This window comes from Ixodes scapularis, unplaced genomic scaffold (genome assembly GCF_016920785.2).
Source record: "Ixodes scapularis isolate PalLabHiFi unplaced genomic scaffold, ASM1692078v2 PGA_scaffold11__112_contigs__length_91849675, whole genome shotgun sequence".
Taxonomy (NCBI): Eukaryota; Metazoa; Arthropoda; class Arachnida; order Ixodida; family Ixodidae; genus Ixodes; species Ixodes scapularis.
In genome coordinates, this window is record NW_024609837.1 from 52451850 (window position 1) to 52473744 (window position 21895).

The following is a 21895-nucleotide window of genomic DNA, read 5'->3' on the forward strand; positions in this document are numbered from 1 at the left end:
GGTGACATCTTAAGGGATTGGTGGGTCTCTGAGGGGAAAGGACGCTCCTAAAAGCCTACAAAAGGAGTGCCGTGAGTATTCTCGAGGATTGGCTTCGATTCGATTTTGGGGAGACTGGGAACAAAAGTATAGGGTTTAATTTTGGAATTTTAACTCACTGTTGAATTGTTGTGTTTCATGCTAAACGTGGCCACACTGGCCACTGTAAAGCCAACCAAAGTCGCAATGTGTTCAGCAGGATCGAACAACTTTTAGTGTTTTTTTCATCAACTTCCCGGGGGCTGTTATCGGGCGAACACCATCATCGGTCGTCACCATTTGGACCAAGAAGCCCGCTCCCCTACCACGAGGTCGAAGGGAAGTTGACTCCTCTGTTAGTAGCTACAAGTCCTATAACCTTAAGATCATTTATTTATCAACAATGTATCGACGCTAATCAATGCAACGTCATTTCAATATCAGATCGCCGTATGACGCGCGGTGGCGCAATGTCAATCGATCGTCATCGCCATATCATCGAATAAGGAGCCCAGCTGTCGGTGTCTAAATACATCACGTGGTGTGATCGTCGCGAAATTTTTTTTAAATTGTCGAGGGCTTTTGGAGGTGAATATAAAAGGGTTGGCGTTGTATGACATATGTTGTGTTAGCTGAGCTTGAGACGCTGTCTGTCACCTTTCTTCTGTCCATTATAATTTATCTACAGGTTACTTCCCAATATCAGGGATTAAACGTCATGATTGGCAAGGCTATCACTCCAGAAATATTGTAATCCTTCCTTAATTAATAAGGGTTAAGAATTTAGTTTAACTCATCGATGGAGAAGTAACTTTTTCACAAGGTATTTTGACTCCCGAGAAATGAGATGTCTATATCAGGTTTCTCCATACGTAGAGACGTCAAGTTCAGTAAAGTAGCCAGCAGTTCTTTTGTCTTTTTTTTTTTTTGGGGGGGGGGGGGGGGGGGCTGAGGTGGCTGGGATGTCCATGACGTGGGGTGCGGAGAGGGGGAGGGGGGTCAAAATGCATGTGTAGAATATAAGGTCGGCTAGATTTCGGGGGGGGGGGGGGGGGGGGGCTGAAGCCCCTTAAGCGCCCCCCCCCCCCCCCCTCCTGGCTGCGCTTCTGGTCACGTTGATGTTTTTAGACATTCTGGAATGGGTTACTTTACTTGTTCTAGATTAATGTTTATGTTTATCAACTAAATAAAAACGTCTTAAGCTGTCACTTAAAGCGAACGCATTTCAAGATGAAATGATCATTAAAGTTTAATTTTGGCAGGTTTTTAGTTGAAAAGTCACTTTTTCCAATGCTTAATGTTTATTAAAGTAACCAGATTTGGAATTCAGTTTGGATTTCTGTTGTCTTCACCACTATAATAGGCCGTCACCAAACTATTCTACATGTACGATACCAACCTCTCCTACTGCCAACAAGTCTTGAACTAGTATGTACATTACCCTAGAGATTTACTGTAGGATAGTAGTGTGCATTCTTACAGAATGTATGATCCTGTAAAAAAGTGTGATCTGGAAGTTAAACCAACTGTGGAGACTGTATTCTGCCTGCAAAATATAAAAAACAAAACGTTAAATTAATGTAAAATAATATTTGGTAACAAAGCGGTTTACACATTTAAAACTTGTATTCACTCATGTGAACGCACTTTCATAAACACTGTTATAGAAATAATTATTTGTAGAGTTAGACACCATTCTTTATCACTTTAAATAACGAAAATAATTATGAAAATAATATTATTAATATTAATATCAATATTTTATTTACCATGTAAGTATGGTGAGAACTGAGGATAAAAAGCTGTATAGCAGCTTGATTAGTCCTCAGCCCCCCCCCCCCCCCTCAAGTACAAAGCAAGAGTAAAAAAAGTAAAAGGACAAGACACAAGAAGTTGTACGTTAATACAAGGTACTTTTGTCACAAAAGAAAGAAAAAACACACACACAAAATATAATTGGCAACAGTGATGTTTGCTGACACTTAAGACAAATTGATTGGAAAGCTGAACACACACAAAAACAAAAACAAAATTAAACGAATTATTCAGCATGTGTCAGTAGCACAGAAAATAAAACTTTCCATGCTTTCGTACATTCCGCGAAGTTTTGTCTATCTGTAAGTGTTTATATCGAAATGAACAAGGTGTTAGATATTAAATAGATATGGCGATGAATAACAGAAGGACTCTTTTTCGCAGTTTAGTCGAGTTGTCGGTATACTGTCCAGTCCTCTTAATTATTGTCTTGCAGAAAAACTAAAGCTCTTCATTTGCAATAGGACCAGATTACGTATCCTTTTTATATTGTTTTCTGTTTCTGATTTATAGCTGACACTCAATTGATATCTATATAGGTTGTAGGCTCTGACCACGCGGGAACCATGAAAGAAAATTGCACTTATTTTTTATTTTATTTATTTATTTATTTCAAATACTGCCAACCATTGCGGGTTATAGCAGGAGTGGATACAGTAATATATCAAACAAAATACAGGTGACACAAGAAATTATACATAGAACAATCATTCTCGCAGGTGCAACTACTCGTCAGCAAACCAGTTCATCAACTTTTCTTCAAATTCTTCAACAGACGTGACGTCCGAAAAAACACTTGGGGGTAATCTGTTCCAGTCTTCAATTGTTTTGACAAGAAACGAATATTTAAAAATGTCAATATTGGGCATAAATGGGTCAACTGACAATTCATTGTTTAGTCGTCGAGACCGTCTTCCAGGAGATCTGATGTAAGTTTGCGTGTCAATACGAAGATATTTAAAATACAACAAATAAAAAAACTTCAGCCGCGCAATTCTTCGTCTTGACGCTAAGGACGATAATTGGGCTTCCCTCAACAATGCCGAAACAGACTCGTGTCTATCGTATTTAGAAAAGTTAAACCTTGCTGCTAGCCTTTGAATGCGCTCCACTTTATCTATTTTAGTTTGTGCGTAGGGGTCCCATATTATCGATGCATATTCCAATGTCGGGCGCACTAGAGTTTTATAAACGTTGGTCCGGTTATCGGAGTTCGTCCCTCTTAGAGATCGCCTCATAAAACAAAGTTTCCTATATGCTAAATTACATACATTTTTAACGTGCGTATTCCAGCTGAGATCACCCAAGATAGTAATACCAAGATACTTAATAGTGTTAGTTGGTGTACAATACTGCACGTTATAGATGTGCCATATATATTTCTTTTGCATTAAGTGAACATGGTGTAGGTTTGAAAATGTAGTTGTCCCCCACACCAGTTGACAATTGTTCAAATGTGAGCAAACTAGTGAATTATAAAGAAGAAAGATGACCGACTACGCCAGTAATTTTAATTGGAACTTGTAATCGATGTGCATTTAGTGCTGGATGTACAGAGCGCGACACTGTTAGTGTTGCAAGCCGTGTTGCAAGTTGCGCAAGGGAATGGTGACACGATAGCAAGGTAGAACAAGAGGTTTAATATGGCGATCGGCTCAGAGCCGGGTACGTTCTAGCCACTGGCGCAAGGCACGAGTTCATGCCCACAAGTCGCGGAGCTCTACCTGCTTGGCTGCTCAGTGTAGCGCTATCCAACATATCCCCCATACAGAAGAGTCCAAGTCTCTGGGGAGCCTTGACGCATCGGCCACTTCTCGTGTGTAAATGAAGATTGCCTTCGCACTCTTTACGTGGCTTTTGAGCATCTCCGCTGTCAACGACTTCTGCATCCCGAGCATTTGCAAGAAAAGGAACAAGATGAGTTCGGTTACGTCGCACAACCCCGTTGTCAGTGTCTACGAAGTAAGACCTGGGTTCCTCTGCTGGTCTCTGCAGTGTACTTTTCTGCTTGATGTCAGTGATCCAAACTTCATCTCCATTTAGGACTTCAGGCAGTGTGCGTACGCCATGCCATCGATTGAAGTATTTCTTCTGGTATTCCCGGTATAGTTCTTCAAAGTCGCGAAGTTTTCTCATGTCTGGCATGTGGGGCATAAGCATCTCGGGAACAATAGGGAGCTTGGTTCGTAAACGTCGACCCATAAGTAGTTCAGCGGGGCTGTAGCCGTTCTTCAGCGGAGTCGACCTGTAGGAGAGAAGGGTCAAGTACGGGCTTTCGTTTTTTCCATTGATTTCTTGATGCATTTCACGGCTGCTTCCGCAGGTCCATTACTTTGGGGATAACATGGGCTTGAGATGGTATGTTTGAACCCGTATTCTCGAGCAAATGTAACGAAATCTGATGACAAGAACTGATGCCCATCGGACACTACCACCTCGGGAATGCCGTGGCGAGCGAAGATTGATTTGCAGTGGTTAATGACGGTAAGCGATGTAAGTTTCTCAAGTCGTGCTATATCGGGTTACCTTGAGAAATAATCTGCCATGATCAACCACCAGTGGCTGCTGAAGTGGAAAAGATCCATTGCAACGCGCTGCCATGGTCGGTCAGGAAATTCCGTGTTTAGAAGCGGCATCTTGCGATTGCACGTGGTTTTGATGCGTTCGTTGCTTTGCTTCACTGTGGCAGTTATCTCTGCTGCTATTGTTGGCCACCAGACACAGTCCCTTGCTCTTGCTTGTGTTATCGTGATGCCGAAGTGGGCTTCGTGAAGGAGGTGCATGATCTCTTTTCCGCACGAGACAGGAACGACGAAACGGGCTGCATAGAGGAGCAAGTCGTATTCTACGGTGAGCTGATGTCGGTGCTCAAAGAAAGGTTTCGGTTCTTGTGACAAGTCTCTTCTGGATTGCCACGCCACTCCTTTGAGCTTAGTTTTCGTAGCTGGTTACAAACTGTGTCCGATTTTTGGCTTTCTTTTAGCCATCGTAGGCAATGGTCCTTGACTGGGATAGCTTTGTTCAATAAACAGACAAAAGCTTCGACGCCTTCTTCAAGGTCTGTGTCTTCTGCCTGTTGTAGAGGTGCTCGGAAAAGTGTGTCAGCGGCTAGCAGGTCCTTCCCTGGTACATATACTACGCTGTACTGGTAGCGCATCATCCTTATCTTCAGCCTCTGGAGTCTGAGTGCCAAGTCGTCAAGAGGATGGGAACGAGCGGCTTGTGGTCTGTCTCCAGCTTGAACGTTTTTCCAACCAGGTAGTCCTCGAACTTCCCGCATGCCCAGATTAAGGCAAGAGCCTCTTTCTCAATCTGCGCGTAGCGCTTTTCGGTGTCTGAGAGTAATCTTGAGGCGTACGTAATGACAGCAAACTTGCCATCTGTTTGTCGCTACCGGATCAGTGCTCCGAGTCCGAAGCAGGAAGCGTCTGCGCTGACGACTGTATCCTTCCCGGGGTCGTATACGCCCAGTACGGGACGAGAAGATAGTACTGTCTTCCATTTGTCAAATGCTTGTTGCTGTGGAGACTCCCAAAGAAACTCCTGCTTCTTCGACAACAAGGATGAAAGTGGCTGAAGAACCTCTGAAAGGTTTGGCAAAAAGCGGGCAAGGTACGTGGCCATACCCAGTACTCCTTGCAGCTCCCTTTTGTTTGTCGGGCGTTTCATTTTCAAAATAGCTTCTACCTTCCTTTCATCGGATCTGATGCCGTTGTAGTCTAGTTGATGGCCTAAGAACGTGAGCTTTTGGACGTTATATAGGCACTTGTTTTCGTTGTGTGTCAATCCAGCTTTGGTTAATCGCTGCAGTACGGTGCGTAGCGTCTTGTTGTGTTCTTCTTCGGTTGAGCCCCAGATGAGGATGTCATCCATGTGACAGACCACTCTGTTAATGCCATGCAAAAGACTAGACATCTACTTTTGAAAGTGCTCTGGAGCAGACGATATGCCGAAAGGTAGTCTGTTGAAAGAAAACCTCCCGAACGGTGTAATGAAGGTGGTGAGCCTCCTGCTGCTTTCGTCCAGTGGAATTTGAAAAAATCCCGAATTAGCGTCTAATTTTGAAAATATCTTCGCGCCGTGGAGCAGTTCGAGTGTATGCTCGACGGAAGGAATGGGATGCCATTCTCTCAGGACGAGATGGTTTAGACCAGTAAAATCGACGCATATTCTCACCGATTCGTTTGGCTTGAGGACGACTACCATGGGCGCACACCATTCGGTTGGTTCGTCGACAGGAGAAATGGCACCGATTGACTGCATTCGCTGTAGCTCCAACCTTGTTTTCTCGTACAAGGGTATCAGGATGCGGCGTGGAGAGTTGATACAAAATGGTTCCGCTCCATCGCGCAAGCGAATGCGGTGTTCTTTTTACAGCTTGCCGAGACCTTGGAATAGTGAAGGAAATTCGACTTACGGGATTACCTTCTGGGTGACGGCATTGACGAATGTAAGTATCTGTTGATCATTGATGGCGGGCTTTCCAAGCAAAGACGTGTGGACGTCGTGAAGCACGTAGACGTTTTGAATTGTTGTCCTGTCGCGGTAAGCGAGTTCGAGTCTTGCAACGCCCTTAGTTGCGAGAAGCTTTGCGTCGGGCCCGTAAAGTTGACGAGGTGCTTCTGAAAGTAGAAGCTGACGTTTGAGCATGTCGAATGTTGCTTGTGAAAGGACGGTTTCGTCGGCGCCCGCGTCGATTTTGAATTTTACGGGTTGGCCTTGAACCAGGATCGCAATCTACCATTCCGAAGTTTCGAAGGACTTAACTGCTCCTAAAAATCTTTGTTCGCCGTTGGTTTCAGACGCTTTAACGTATTCAACTCGTCGAGGCCTGCAAACAGACGAATAATGTCTTTTCTTGTGGCAATTACGGCACACTTCCGACCGCGCTGGGCATTGGGCGCGTCCGTGCTGCTCTTTTCCGCACCAGCGACACGGTCTCTGAACGCCGCTCCTGCTCGAGCTTGGAGATGGCTTCACTTCTGGGGGAGGTCGTTCGTCGTTCGAGTGAGCAGATTTCCCAGAAGTCTTGACGAAACGTCTTTGATTTGCTCCTTGTGGACGCGCCGCGGCGACCTTGTTGACTGTCGACTTGTCGGGATTGAGCTCAGCTTGCTGCTGACGTACGCTTTCGACCTGTCGGACCGTCTCAAGCGCCTTCTGAAGCGTGAGGTCGGCGACGAGTTGAAGTCTTGTTGAAAGCTTCTGATCTTTGATTCTTACTACTACGCTAAATTTAGTGGGCAATTTGAATCGGTGTATAAGTCACGTGACGTCGATGAATTGGTCTGTAGGTCTCGACGTCAGGTTACGTGACATAAGTTTGCTTGCTAAGTGTAGTGGAGAAACTGAATTGGTGTAAAGGTCACGTGGGGTCAGGTCACGCAATTTAAATTTCCCCACAAAACTAAGTGGGAATCTGAATTTGTGTTTAGGTTACGTTACGTGAACTTCAACTCAAATCTTAGCGGGGGAATCTCAACTGATAAATGAGTCATCTGCCCTAATTGTTCTGCTAAATTTAATGCAGAAAGCGAATAGCTGTATAGGTCACAAGACGGCGATTGTCCCGCTTTATATTTGGCGGAAAAACAAACAAATCGAAAGACGGATAAACGGAAGGACGGACGGATGAAAGTTTAGGATTGAGAAGTTTCGGTAAAAATCATTGCATGCTTTAAAAGTTGAAGCTACTCGCTCGCGTTACTTTCACGCTGCGCGGTGTCAGAAAATGTCGCATTTAATAACTACTGCTTGTAAACTTTGCAATGCGTAGTTTTTGAGCGTAGTGCTCACGATCGGGGTCATGTGTACGATTCCCCTCGGGGGACGCTCGGTATTTTGATCGTTCTTATTAATATAAAGCCATATCAATCTCTGGCGCCTACTCATGTATGTAGTTGTTTACAAACAGGACGACGAAAGCAAAAGTGGGAAGGCTTCGCTCAAAACTAATATCGCATGCATGTAAAAGCATGGATATACACGTAATGCTACAAAAAATAAAAATACTCCTGAGAAACAACAAGCGCATACCACGTGGCAACAACTGTAGTTATAATGTTCCACGTGATGATATGTGCTTCCAGAATACCTGTGATTGGATACATTCCGTTTAGGAGCACTTAGTAGATAACCAGGACGCGGCGAAAAAAAAGAAGTGAAGTGGTGAAGTACAAAAAAAAAAAAAGAGGCGATGAGGTTCAGTAATTATTATACCTGACCGATCACAAAGAGATTCAAAGCTCAAATACCGGCGCCTCTAAAGATATGATCTTTAGAGGTTTCGAAACATTTTACTCAATCGATGGGTATTGTTATTTCATCTACATGTTTCGATCCTATTTCGATTCAAATACAAGGTGTCCATTATATAAAGAGACCGGTGGAAAAAGTATGGTTTATATATAAAATATTAAAATAAGGCTATCTCCTAATGTTGACTGTTGCATAAACATTTTTTTTTAATGTTGCGAAAAGTGCTGCAGGTCGTCATGTATCGACACCTCCAGCAGCGCCGCTGTATGTCTACCTCGTTATCAGTTTATGCCTCGCAATTTATATTTTCGCTTCTTTCGTGCATTGATCTGATCTTCGTTTTAAGACTAGTGGAAAATCGACGTGTCGTTATATTTTATAATCGTTTCCCGCCAGTCAGGTTCCGCTTTCAGTTGCTCCATGAGGTCAGTACAAAGGTCCTTTCAGGCTTCTTTTTTTCCCCTGAATGAGGATTTTGATCGCCACTTTGGTGCGTACGGTACGCATGTTCAGTTGGCCGTGTAAAATTCGTTGTACCATATTTTATCATTGTGAACCATGTCTTCTATCATTTGAAATGTTAATCACAAATACTTGCAAAAAAGTTTATGAACTTGTGCCACGCTTTGTTCAGTTCAGAAAAAAATGTTGCCCTTAAACAGATTTGCACTGATATCAGGAAACGACTTGCAGCGGAACCTTACTCGCCGGGAAAGAGTTGCATGCTAAAAGAAGTGGATTCTCAAGTACAATCTGGAAACAAAGAGGCACTCGGTGCACGAAAGAAACTAACAAATCCCTGAGAAAGAAACTGGCATGGAAATAACTGTGCATAATGTAAATAAGAAAACAGCGGACACTGATGGTGTTAACCTTAAACAGTGTTTAGCCATGACATTTTTGAATATATAGGTGTATGGGTAGCCTTCCCTCCTCTTACTTCCCTCTCCCTACTTCCATCTACAGTGTTTTCCCCGCTAAATTTAACGGGGTAGCTGGATTGATGTAGCGGTCACATGACGTAAATTACGGCGTAAATTTCCCTGCTAAATTTATCGAGGCGACTGGATTGTTCAACAATCCAAGTGTGTCGCTGGTTCTAACACTCGTTCTCCTCAAACACGACCCATAAAACAGATATTGTGGTCATGAACTGCACTTTAGCCAGCAGTCTCTGAATCTAATTTCACACACCTTTCACATTGTTTAAGTTTTAATCCAACAGATTTTATATGAAAAAGGTGAAAGTTACACGGGTGTTGCCTTCACCATCCTCACGTTTTTGTCAGACTCGGCGGAGATTAGATGAGATAATAGGTGTCACGGTAAGTTGGGTAATTAACTAAAATTTTTTACAGCGAAGCTGTATATGGGGGGGGGGGGGGGGGGGTTCACAGGTCGGATTTCTAGAATTGTTTCGTCGTCGTCCTCAAAAAAAAAAAAAAAAAGAAACCTTCAGCGATTGAAGCGAGAGGTGAATATCACATACAACATATCATTCGTTTCAATAAAGGAAAAGCAGAAAACAAGCATCCGAACCAGATAATTGATGATAAAGCGCTCCTGATAACAATGCAAAGTAAGTAGCGCTCACCGCATACGTTTGTCGGTAAAGAGCACTGTTGCGCAAGCTGCCGCGGCGACGGCAGGTTGTGACGTGGGAAGGGACGTCACTAGCCTTTCACATATAGAAGGATTTGGTACAGTGCATTTAATTTTCTTTTATTAAACATTTGGTATAGACCTTTTTGCTGTTTACAAACATGAACTGCCGCTTTCGTCCCAAGCGAGTTCAGGTCACACCGTCCTTGCAAGCCTGTTGAGCTTGCTTATGTCACCGGTGCTAGAAAGCATAAATGCTAAACGAACAACAAAGTTGGATATTGAACGACAGCCTTCGGCTGTACAATATTACACCTTGGAGGAGGAAAGTTGATATACAAGAATACTCAAAACATTTTAACAGATGTCGCACTCCTTTCTTTTGGCGTTCACCTGGATAATTGGTGGTTAAACATTTCATCTACTTTTCGAGCAGCGGTGCTAAAAAGATACTGAGCCGAAGTTTGTATTTCGCGAAATAAAGCCGCAGGAGCGTTGAACGGGACGCTACGGACTCCAAAACATCACTTATACATCGATGTCTCAAACGGGTGGTCGTACTTTTAGAAAAGAAGGGCGCGATTAAGCGAGGTCTTTCACGTCATTGTCCTCCGGGAGAATTTTAGAATGAGGAAAAGCGGCCTCGCTTCTCTTTTCCTCGCTTCGGTTCACCAGCTCGACGAGACGTAGCGAAGAGGAGAGGGAATGGGAATCGGGACGTGCTTATCTCGTCGACCGTGTGCAATCGCCGCACTTCTTTTGCAAAAATACAGTGATCCGTTAGAGATATCGCTGTATGGGTGATGTTTTGGGGTTTTTCAGCGTCCCGCCTATTCGTCCAGCGTTGTTTTGTGAGCTCAAGATTTCGGTTCAGTATTCTTTCAGGTAGCCTTTGTTCATTCTTTTTATAAACCTAAAGTTCTCTGGGACATCGAAGACTGGAGCACCACCTGGTGGCGTTTGCCATAAAAAGGGTCTATAGTGTAGTGGGCAATCGTTACAAGTAATATACCACAGCTTCTCTGTTGAACCATATTCACAGCATAAATTTGTAAGCCAAATTCTTTCGTAAAACATTTGCAAGTATGCTTAATATACTTTCTAAGAAAAAGTACGATCACTCAAATGTCATCTTCCCCTCAACTAATGTGTCGGATTCTAATCATGAGATACATTTTTTAGCTAGGCTTTCGTCTGGCAGTTAATCCCTAGATCAATACATTAATTAATTCAGATGCTTTTTGTAGAGAAACGTTCAGGATCTGAAACATTCACGGTCGAAGTAGAGCTGATAATTATTTGCATGGGTGCACAGAAATACATTTAGCAGTTTCTTTTTTGTCCTTTTCAGAAAATATTAAAGTGTTGTGGGACCGTTCATATTCGTCATGTGTTGACGATCTTACAATAATTTGTAGCATTAAACGAGTCACAAATTGAAAAATATATGGTCAGAAAGAAATATTTACGTGTGTTGTGATCAATTGTATCCAGTTATTTATAGTCCCTTTATCTAAAGATGCGAGGGAATCATCAACAATGTAACCTATAGTGAGAGTCCGTGGTCCTGAAATATAGAAAACGTACAGAGAATATTTTATTTTAAATCTGTTTATAAATCACAGATAAAAATAGCTAATTTGGCAAAGCGCCTTGAAATAGAGCAGTGTAAGTCCAGTATACATTTTTATAAAATTTGGCTATAAGGCGGGCACAACAAATTATGATAAAGGAGCGTTGCTTGACTGGTAGCCTACGCGAACCCAGCTTAACATACCCAGAAAGGAAACTTTAGAAAAAAGTGGATCGCTCGTTCAGCAGTGGTATCTCAGATTTTTACTGGTCCCTGATTTCATACGCTCTGGGCGACCGAACGATTTTCGTGCGCCAGTATTTCACATTTGTTCAACAATGTTAGCACATATTGATTATATCGGATATTGCGAAAAGGCTTGACAGTTTACTAGAGAAACATCGTACGGGTGTGCGATGATCTTTCCCTACTACACGCCTCTTATCAAGTGCTACGTAGTGATTAGGTAGTATACGTTTCTGCTTCACTACTACTCAAGTCAGGTAGCGTTTATGTCCTACTCGACTGAGAAAGGAAGGAATTGTCGTGTATTTAAATCGAGAGGCCTATACGAGTATATATCCTAACATTCAGGTGGTCAGCTCGTGCGCTGCCGGTAGCTGGGGAGCCTGGGCGATCTTAAAAGGACTCCCATAGTTGATGATGGTTCTGATGTTAATTGTGAAGCCGATCAGGAAAGATGCTGGGCGGAAGGGTCGCGGCGTCGGAGGGGAGCGGTAGCCTAGATCCTGAGCTCCCCCTAGGATACGTTGTCCTAGAACGTTCTTAGGGTCCTGACCCTCATCTCCGCGTCTTCGGTCGGGCGGGCCAACTCCGCCATAGACCTTGGCTTGTCCGTTTTACTGGCAGATGCTAGATGACGGTCCGTCGAAGTGCTGCTAGGGCTTCGCACTCCCAGACTTAGTGGGAGAGCCTAGGAATGGCTTCTGGAATTGTAACTCTGGCAGTTCGGATTGGGCGGGACGGTGTAAGGCTCTCTTTTCTTTAGGGTGCTGAATTCAATATTCTAGATCACCCCACCCGTCCGGATCCGGTTTAGATTGATGGTTTCTCGCAGCCGGAAGGTGTTGTCTGGGATCAGATCGTACGTTGGTGCAAAGATTCTTGCTACTTCTATTGCTTTCGGAGCAGTTCCCTTCTCAAATCTTCTTCCAGGTCGTATTCTTCAAGGCCGTTATGTCCGCCAGTGTCGTCATCGTTGGATGTGGGTTGCCCCTGGGGTGGTGGCTGAGAACGGGGGGGGATGCCGGTTTTGAGCTGAATAGCACAGCCTGCCCCTCGCCGCCCCGTAGGCAGTCTCGTTCCCGGGGATCACTTGATGTGCGGGAACAAACTTGATTTCGAAAGTCAGACCATGGGACCTCTGCAACCGCATGGCCGAGGTGTACAGCGCATCGGTGGTGTGACTGTATGTCGTCCTGTGTTTTGTGACTCCTCTTAGTGTTGACTGTGAGTCCGTGTAGATGATTACCTTGCAGGTATGTGCTCCCGCCTGTGCGGCAGTGTGCATTCCCAAATGAAGTGCCTCGGTTCCTAGGGTTTCTGGTGTGTGTTCTAGGCATCCGCGGGGGCGTGTCATTATCGCCTTGGTCATCGGTGCCTCGAGGGATCCTCGATACACGGCGGCCGCCACGAACCATTTTTCGTTGTCTGGCTCCAGTGCAGCATCTTCGTATACTAGCACACAGTCAGCATCTTTAATCAAGATCAGGGGGGGTTCTCGCTCAGCATCCTGGTTTGGTGTCTACACAGCGCCGGCCTACGGATCCCCATGTGGCGGGTACGAATCCCGACCGAGGTGCCCGCAATCTGACGGAGGCTTATTGCGGAGAAGGCGCCGTGTAGCCGAGCTTTCGGTTGCACGTCAAAAGATCCCCAGGTGGTCGAAATTAATCCTCAGTCCTCCGCTGGGGCGTGCTAGATGCCCGTCGTAGGTTTGGCACGTAAAACCCCCAAATTTGACTTCTGACTTTCAGCTTTAGTTCAGGCGCGGCCGACGCTACGATCTAAAAGGAATAATAGGGGCTCGGTGCAGACATCAAATGCTTCGATCGCTTAGGCTTCCTTCTACTATCGGGGAAAAATGAAATGCGAACAGAGGAGCGCATGGCTCGCAGTACATGGTGCGCCGCCTGGAAGTGAGCTTAGGAGCGAGGGTGCGTGGCCTACTGCGACGTGTTCACGCCCCTCCCTCTGCGTTCCCCAAGCTTCAGCAGTGCGCCTCTTAGTGCGCTGAGAGCTATCACCGCTATATTTGCTGGCTCAGCGCGTGCGGTGCAAAAAAGCTCGCCGCACTCGCCGAGCAGGCAAAGATAGCGGTGACAGCTTTCAGCGCACTGAGAGGCGCACTGCCGAAGCTGGGGGAGCGCCAATCAAAAGGCGTGAACACATCGAAGTAGGCGACGCACCCTCGCCCCTCGGTTCACTTCCAGGCGGCGCAGCCTGTACCGCGAGCCACGCGCTCCTCTGTTCGCATTTCATTTTTCCCCGATAGTACCTCAGGCTTTCTTCGCTGCCTCGAACATACAAGACGGCACAGCAATCCTTCGGACCACAACAAACCGGAATGACATTGGCATTATCGAAAACCTGGATGACATCGGCATTCCCCCACCACTCGATTTCCTACGACTGCCTACATCTGATGCCTATCGGCTGGCGCTGATTCGCATGAACTTCGACGGTAGGGGAACAAAAACGGGCACGGCCTTTGATTATAGCCTACAAAAGGAGCCACCGGTCACTGTGTGGACGGGGCTCGGTGCCGACATGAAGTGCTTCGATCGCTTACGCTTCCTTGTACTTCAGGCTTGTCTCTCTTATTATGACGTTAACTACCGTTCAAAACAAAGTTGCGTGTCGGTGCCGTGCCCCAGCACCATCGTGTATGTGTGTATTCATGCCATCTGTGAAACTTTGCTATTTCAATGTGCTGTTGAAGCGTATGTAGTTAAGCTGTTACTAATGATGTCCGGAGATGTCGAGTCCAACCCTGGGTCATACACAGAGCGACAAGCGGAACAGCTGCTCAAGGCTATTGCGATCCTGCCAAAACTATAAAATGGGCAAGATTCTCTTAAGCGAATTCAACAGTTATAAAACAAAACCAACTTACTGTTGACACAAAACTGGATACCATATCAGGCAAAATGACTGCACTAGAAACAGAAAGGCGTCATTAAGTACTGTGAAAGTAGAGATGCAAGAAATAAAGAATCTCGCCTCAGAGCTTGTGGAACAGGTCGATCATCTGCCAGCTCTACAGGACGACTTGCGAAAATATTTCGAGGTGTTGCAATCTTATCTTTCACGGAATTGAGGACGACCAAAAAGAAACGTGATCCCAAGCACAAACCAAAGGTATGGAAATATGTGAAACTAAACTCGGAACAAAACTTTCCGAATCTAACAAAGACCGCTCCTATAGGCTGGGATGCTCTAGATCTGACAAGCCAAGGCCCATGATTGTAATTTTTTTATTTTTTAAAACAAAACAAGAAATCTTCTACCTTTGGGATTTAAGCACAATGATTTGGGAATTGCTATTAGCGAGGATTTTTCCGAAAATGTGCGTTAACGAACGAAGGCAGCTTTTGCCATTTCGGGAATCGCAAGAAGATAGGTTGAAACTACGTTTTAACAGGCTTATTATCGGTGACCATGTCTTTTTTTTTATGACCACGATAAACAGTCTGTTGGAGCTCAGTCATAACAATCCCGTAATCGGCATAGTCACCCGTATCTCCAGTGCGTGATCTTCTTGTTCTGCTTGTAAACTGTCGTAGCATAAAAAATAAGGTCGACGACTTCTCCTCTCTTCTTGCATCAATAAAATCTAGCCTAGTCATTCACAATGAATCCTGGTTGGAAGCGTTTATTACTAACGCCGAGGGTTTTCATTCTATTTTTTTGTGTCTATCGCAAAGACAGAAACACAAAGGCCGTTGGTTTTTTTTTATCCTGGTTTATCACAACTTGCAGAGCACTAGAATCACTACTAATAACAGGGCTCAGTCAGTATGGTGTAGGGTAGCACTTAAAAACGGTCCATTTTTGAAGGTTGGTTCCTTTTACAGACCTCCGAGTTCTAGTAGTCAGTCGCTGCTAGAAATATCAAACACGTATGCTGCTAACTGTTTGCCCTGAATACTTGATACTAGGAGGTAATTTCAACTTTCCCAATGTGCAATGGGAATCTGGTCTTCCTTGAACGACTAACACGTCTTCCCTTTATTCTTCATTCACCAATTTATTTCCAGTTGCAAATCTTTATCAAAACGTATTATCGCCAACAACAACTGGTGTCCAACGGGCCAGTGTGCTAGATCTCCTTTTTACAAATTAAAAATGTCTTATGTCTCCTGTATCGGTTCTGCTAGGAATCAGCGACCACGACGTCATTATTGGTAATTTCGAATGCCCTCAAGCTAAAACTTCTAAATGTGTTCCCAGAAGGGTTTACTTCTACGACCAGGGTGCTTACTTTAGCCTGACGGAAGAGCTATATTCCTTTATTTTGGAGTTTGAGGAACTCACTTTATTTTTAAATATGGACGATCTTTGGAATGCGTGCTCATGTAAATGAAAGCATTTAACTTATATTTACGTACCATCAAAAATACTACGGTCAAGGCAGCACAAAAATAAACCCTGGATAAACGGAGAGCTGCGGTCCATCATAAAGAAAAAAGGCGTGCTTATTTACGCTATCGTAAAAACCAACCCACTGAGAGTCTTAGGCAACTAGAACAAGTAAATAGTATCTACAAACAGCAGCTAAAAATAGCGACACAAAGCTTCCATAATTCTCTTGAACAACGTTTAAAAGCAAACCCCAAAGCTGTATGAAAATATATTGGGAGTAACCGAAAAGAGGATGCTGGAATACCAGCAATTGACGGTAATGATACGATGACATGTGATGCTTGTTAGAAAGCATTGTGCTTCAATAATTACTTCCAATGATTTTTTTCCCAAGCAGTGACTGACGTGCTCTATCATTTTCTGGCTGATTCATTCTCTCCAATGTCAAAGTTATAAATAAATGCTGACGGAATTCGTAGCTTCCTTCTAAAGTGGAACATAAATAAGGCCACTGGCCCTGACGAAATCCCAAATCGCGTTTTGGAGGAATGTGCTGACGTGGTTTCCTCTTATCCCTTTACTATCTTCACAAAATTCTTATCATCCTCAAGACTGCCAGCAAAATGGAAGATCGCCAGCGTTGCGCCTGTGCACAAAGGTGGATCTAAGAGTAAACTAGATAACTACCGGCCCATATCCCTTCTACCCGCACGCTCGGAACAACTTGAGCACATATTATTTAGTACTTTGGTCAATCAGCTAAACACGAGCAACTATTTTTCTCCCTTCCAGCATGGGTTTAAAAGCGGCTGCTCGTGCGAAACGCAGTTACTCGAATTTTTTCATGATGTGGTGTCCTCGTATGATAGAGGTTCTCAAGTGGATTGTGTTTTTCTTGATTAAAAAAAAAAAGCGTTCGACTTTTTTTCACACCAATTAATATTACTTAAATTACCCTCATTAAATATGCGAGTTAATCTGTTACTGTGGCTAAAAGATGGCCTTACTGAGCGAAAGCAGTGCGTTGTAGTAAACGGTAAAAAATCTACATATATGGACGTCACTTCGGGTGTCCCGCAGGGATCCGTTCTAGGTCCCCTTTTATTTCTCATTTCAATATTGACATTACCATGGACATAGAGACAAGTATTCGTCTTTATGCCGACGGCTGCGTGATATATCGACCTGTTCAGAATTCTGTTGGTAGCACTGCTTTGCAACGGCTTATAGACCGCAATTCAGACTGGTGTGAAAGTTGACATATGAATCTAAACATCGATAAATGTCATCATGAGCGCGTCACAAAGAAAAACTAAACCGCTTTTTTTAATACAGCCTAAATGACACTACACTGACCGTCACTCCAGAAGTAAAATATCTTGAGTCAACTCTTACAAAAATGTTATCTCGGCAGTTCCATATTAACAAAATAACCACTAAAGCGACTGGTATATCGTATTTTTGGACGACACTTTAGAATCTGTCCTCCCAAAGTTAGGGAGACATTGTATTTGACAAATATAAGGCCCACTCTTAAGTATGCTTGTGCCACTCTGGGACCCCCAGATATATTATCTTTGTGATGACCTTGAAAGGGTTCAAAACAGGGCAGCGAGATTCGTGACCGGAGATTATGATTATACTGTATTGTCGAGTCTCCTAGAAAACTGTCTTGGTTGGCAGCCGCTAAAATGCCGAAGATTCGGTTTGACGTTTAAATTTTTTTCATAACATTTATAATAACAAAACAGGGCATAAACAGGGGATCGTTTTTTCAGCTACCTCACTCCATATAACGCAGGGTAGAGTATCGAAATAAGGCTCGCGAATATTCGTGCCGCACTAATATCTTTAAACACTCTTTTTCTGCTCTTACCATTCATCAATAAAACTGTGTACCTGAGTCGCTTGTCACGATATCATCCAACAATGTGTTCTTTCCAGACTTATCGAATAGTGCTTGTACCTCATGTCCTGATTGTGTTAAAAGTGTTAATAATTGTATAAAACTTACTATTCCTCTTCTTCTTGGCATTAGCAAACTTTATGTCACAAACCTAGAGTTTATTTATTTCTTTTCCTCTGGCTGTATACCCCCCCCCCCCCGCTTTCTGTAATGCCTTTGGGCGCTGAAGGATATATTAAATAAATAAATAAATCAAGCAGTGTCAGAAAAGCAACTATCTTTTTTGATTATAATTGGTTCAGTGATGACAGAAGACGTACAGAAACACGACGAACACCATGACGGTGCCCTTTTGACACTGTCTGATTGGTCCCATCAACTCGTAGTGTCGGCTGCGTCTGGACTAAAGGTGAAACGAAGCTAAGAGAGTTTTAGAATAGCCTGAAGACCCTAGCGTTAATAGTGCGTACGACGCACACAAGCTCGCAGCGAAACGCTGCGGAGTGCGTCAAACCAACGCTTTTAGTAGAACGGAACGCAAACGCATACGCAAACAGTTGCAGCGCCGTCCAGATGTGCTTATGCAATCTGCTCTAAACAATTTAAGGCCGGGATTCGGTCAAGCCAATCTGAATATCGCGCTGTCTTACGCCTGGCGACAGCAACTAGACGGGAACGCAGAAGACCGCTATATATGCACGTAAAAATAAATAGAGAACGTATGTACCAAAAACACCGCGGCGTTGCGTACGTGTGGATCATGCGCAGTGTGGAACACGCAATGCAAGCCCTGTAAAACGCACAGTGCTTGCGTTTGCTCCTATACGTAACACTAAAACTCCGCTCTGTTTTGGTGTATTACGTTTGACCTATTTCTGAGGTTTCTTTTCCTCGTAAGTTTTACTTTAAACATTCAAGTCATAGTATACAAATTAAGAATATATTGATATAGTTTATGACTGAGTAATATTTGCGAAATCTTCCGAAACGTATTTAGAGCTGCTTTCGATTAGATTTTCGAACTAGTGGCAGTGTTATCTTGGTGCGGTTGGCAAAAATAATCGTTGTGAAATGCTGGATGCCTTTTATTGATGCGTGCGTGAAGGTCAATCCTGTTTGAGTATATATTTTTTTTATTTTTTTTTTTTATTTTACGTTTTAAGTGGGCCTTATGTGGCTTCAGGCGTCTTCTTCAAGATAACGCTCGCGTACATTTTGAATTGTTTGTGAAGAAATTTGTGACTTAAAATGAGATACTTTCACTGGAACGAGCTGTTTATTTTTAAAATCTGGGCCCGGCTGTTCATGTTTCTTCTTCAGTAAAATATGACTATATCAAAGTAACGCGTTTTTATGGCACTTGAAGCATTCAAAGCGCTGCAACATCGGACCTTTCGGCGTTTCGATATTTTGTTTGTTATTTGACTAACAAAATGTAAGATCTATAGAAATAAAAAAATATATTTATGGAGAGTGAGCCCCAAATTTTAAGCTTGTTAGCGTTTTAATGTTTATGGATAACGTCAGGAAATTATATTGACAAACCGGTTAAGTAGCTAGCTAGACTAATCCGCATTAAATTACAGTTGTGAGTCCACAGCTTTACAATAGAGTGCGAGTGCGCACAGCTTCACCATACGGTAAGAAATATTGAAACAGCAGGACGCTATTTGCAATATAGGCGCTCGTATTCACCGAGCATGTGTAGAGTATTTACTATCTGCCTAGGTGCATGTCCAACAAATTGTGAATTCTATCAAGTCTTATTACCGGCAGCTGGCAGTAATTTATCTGCTACCACCACGTGATGAAGTTACTTGGGGGCATAGGTACGGTAATTAAACGTGCCAAATTGATCGATAAATGAACACGCATGGTCGTGGAACAAAAAGTAGAAGCCTAAAGACGAACAGCTCAAATAGTTAAGCGGCTACATCAAATGGGCCTGAAAGCATAAACACTATCGAACAAGCTTCCTCGTTTAGTTATGGCAGGCTTTTTAGTGCATACTTGTAGTTGTGAATTAAATACAGGATACATAATCGATATAAACTTTTTAGTGCACGAAAAGATTGTTTTTTCCAAAGTAGTTTTTGTTTTAATGTCAAATGTATGCAGTACAAAACGCAGCTAGTACAGAGATGCGATTCCCAGTTTCCCTCGTGTTGATTTTTAGGTCAGAAGCTCTAATTATAATATTTGGTTTGTATCAACTTGCTCGTGTGGGGCCACCTAGTTAATGGTAGCAATAACTTTCTTTTACGACACTGCTGAATATAAAAATGGGTTTCGTGTTCGTTCTTATGATGTTCCTGTTCCGTCTACCTGTTCCGCCATTCACAAACTTCAAATTGCTGCACGAGTATTGGTAATTCTACGACTGAAAACGCTAAATGCACGTGGAGAGATATGCTTTAATGGGCAGATAAGATGTATAACACACCTTCTAGTTTTGACATAGGCATATGTGGTTTGTTTTTATTCTGTATTTGAAAGCAAAGAGATGCCCTAGCAGCTCTATATTGAAGAGCACTCTTCGTAGTTCATCTTGAATAATAAATAATTTTGTACTGATTGTATACGTTGCGTTCAAATTTTATAATCATTGAGGTTAAATTAGCTTTAAGTTCACAGGTAGTATAAAAAACGGCACATTTCAGATGTAGTACTCCGTGACTTACCATCATCTTCGTTCCTTGAAAGTAACCTTAACTTAGGCCAACATTCCACTCCAGCATACATAAGCCAAAGCCAGAGGCATAAACTCCACCGTAGTGCATCCATCGAAAAGCTCTTGCAGCTCAAACCACAGCGTATGCTAAAACAAAACAACTGTATATAAAAGGTTACCGATCTTGCGCTGTATTTTTGGGCAAGGTTGGGAAAGGGTATCGCGCTTTCTTACACAGACCCCAGATGCGCTTTAGCACCTCGAATCTGCCTAGCCAAGACAATAATTTATATATATAAAAAAACTACACCACTATCCACTTTAAAAAAATTCCTGCGCGTCTACTTACCCGCAAAACAATAAAGAGCCAATCTCTGCGATCTACGAAAACAGCCGAGCGAATGATAAAACAGAACATCTGTTTAGACCTCATAATTAAGTCTGCGCTGTGGCATTACGCAATGCAAGCATGACGCTTTGCATTGCGTAATGCAACAGCGCGGACTTAATTATGAGGTTTGAAGAGATGTTCGGTTTTATCATTCGCTAAGCTGATTTTGTAGATCGCTGTGAACTGTTTCGTTTCAGATGGTTTATAGCTGAATCTACGTGGGACCTTGGAATAAATAAATGAATAGATTTAAGTACACAAAATATATATATTTTATGGAATATCTTGATCGCTTTGAATATTTTTCTTCTACAAATTGGTCACAATTTGTTTTTCTTGAACATTTTTATTGTTCTACTCTTTACATTCAACAACAACGAAAAAACACAACATGTGGCTCGCATTTTCAGGTATTTTAGCTTCACGTATTTACTGTATAGCTTGCTCGCTAACATGATCAGGCTAAGTGTATACCAAGGAAGTGGATGCATTAAATATAAGGGCTGTTATGTTTTAGCATTATGCTGTGTAAGTCTGTCTCAAGTAGCCTCTAGTATCGAACAGAAGGAAAAACAATCTAGCCGAGCCCTACTATTATGAAATGAAATATTATAAATGCAACATGGATGAGCTTATACGAGTAGTGAATGTTTATGTTTAAACATTGATTCCTAGAGGATGCTACCCGTAAATAGCACAATTTAGCTTGAGCTCAAAAGTGACACGTGTATGAACTTTGAACCCGTAATTTTTCGTCAGAAAACAAATGCACATTAAAAAAAATGAAAGCCGTTAACAACTCCCTGTAACGCCGAATGGGAGCGCAGCTCTTGAGGAGGAGGAGGGAAGGGTACTGACGGAACGGTACTGAGGGGTCAGGTGACCTGGGGGGGGGGGGGGGGGGTCACGTGACCTGGGGGTCACGTGACCTTAAGGTTACGCCGACGGCGACCCTGACGCCGCTCAAGCCGGAAACGGGCGCCTAAGAGCTGCGCTCTATAATCTGGACATGGATTAGTGCTGCCGGCCATCATCAAACATGCATTATTGCAAGCC

At 43.2% G+C, this 21895-nt stretch overlaps 1 pseudogene; it reads right to left on the minus strand.

Moving 5' to 3' along the window:
• Positions 1–20561, minus strand: part of LOC115333155 — a 39913-nt pseudogene extending 19352 nt beyond the window's left edge.
• Between the last annotated feature and the right edge of the window lie 1334 nt (positions 20562–21895).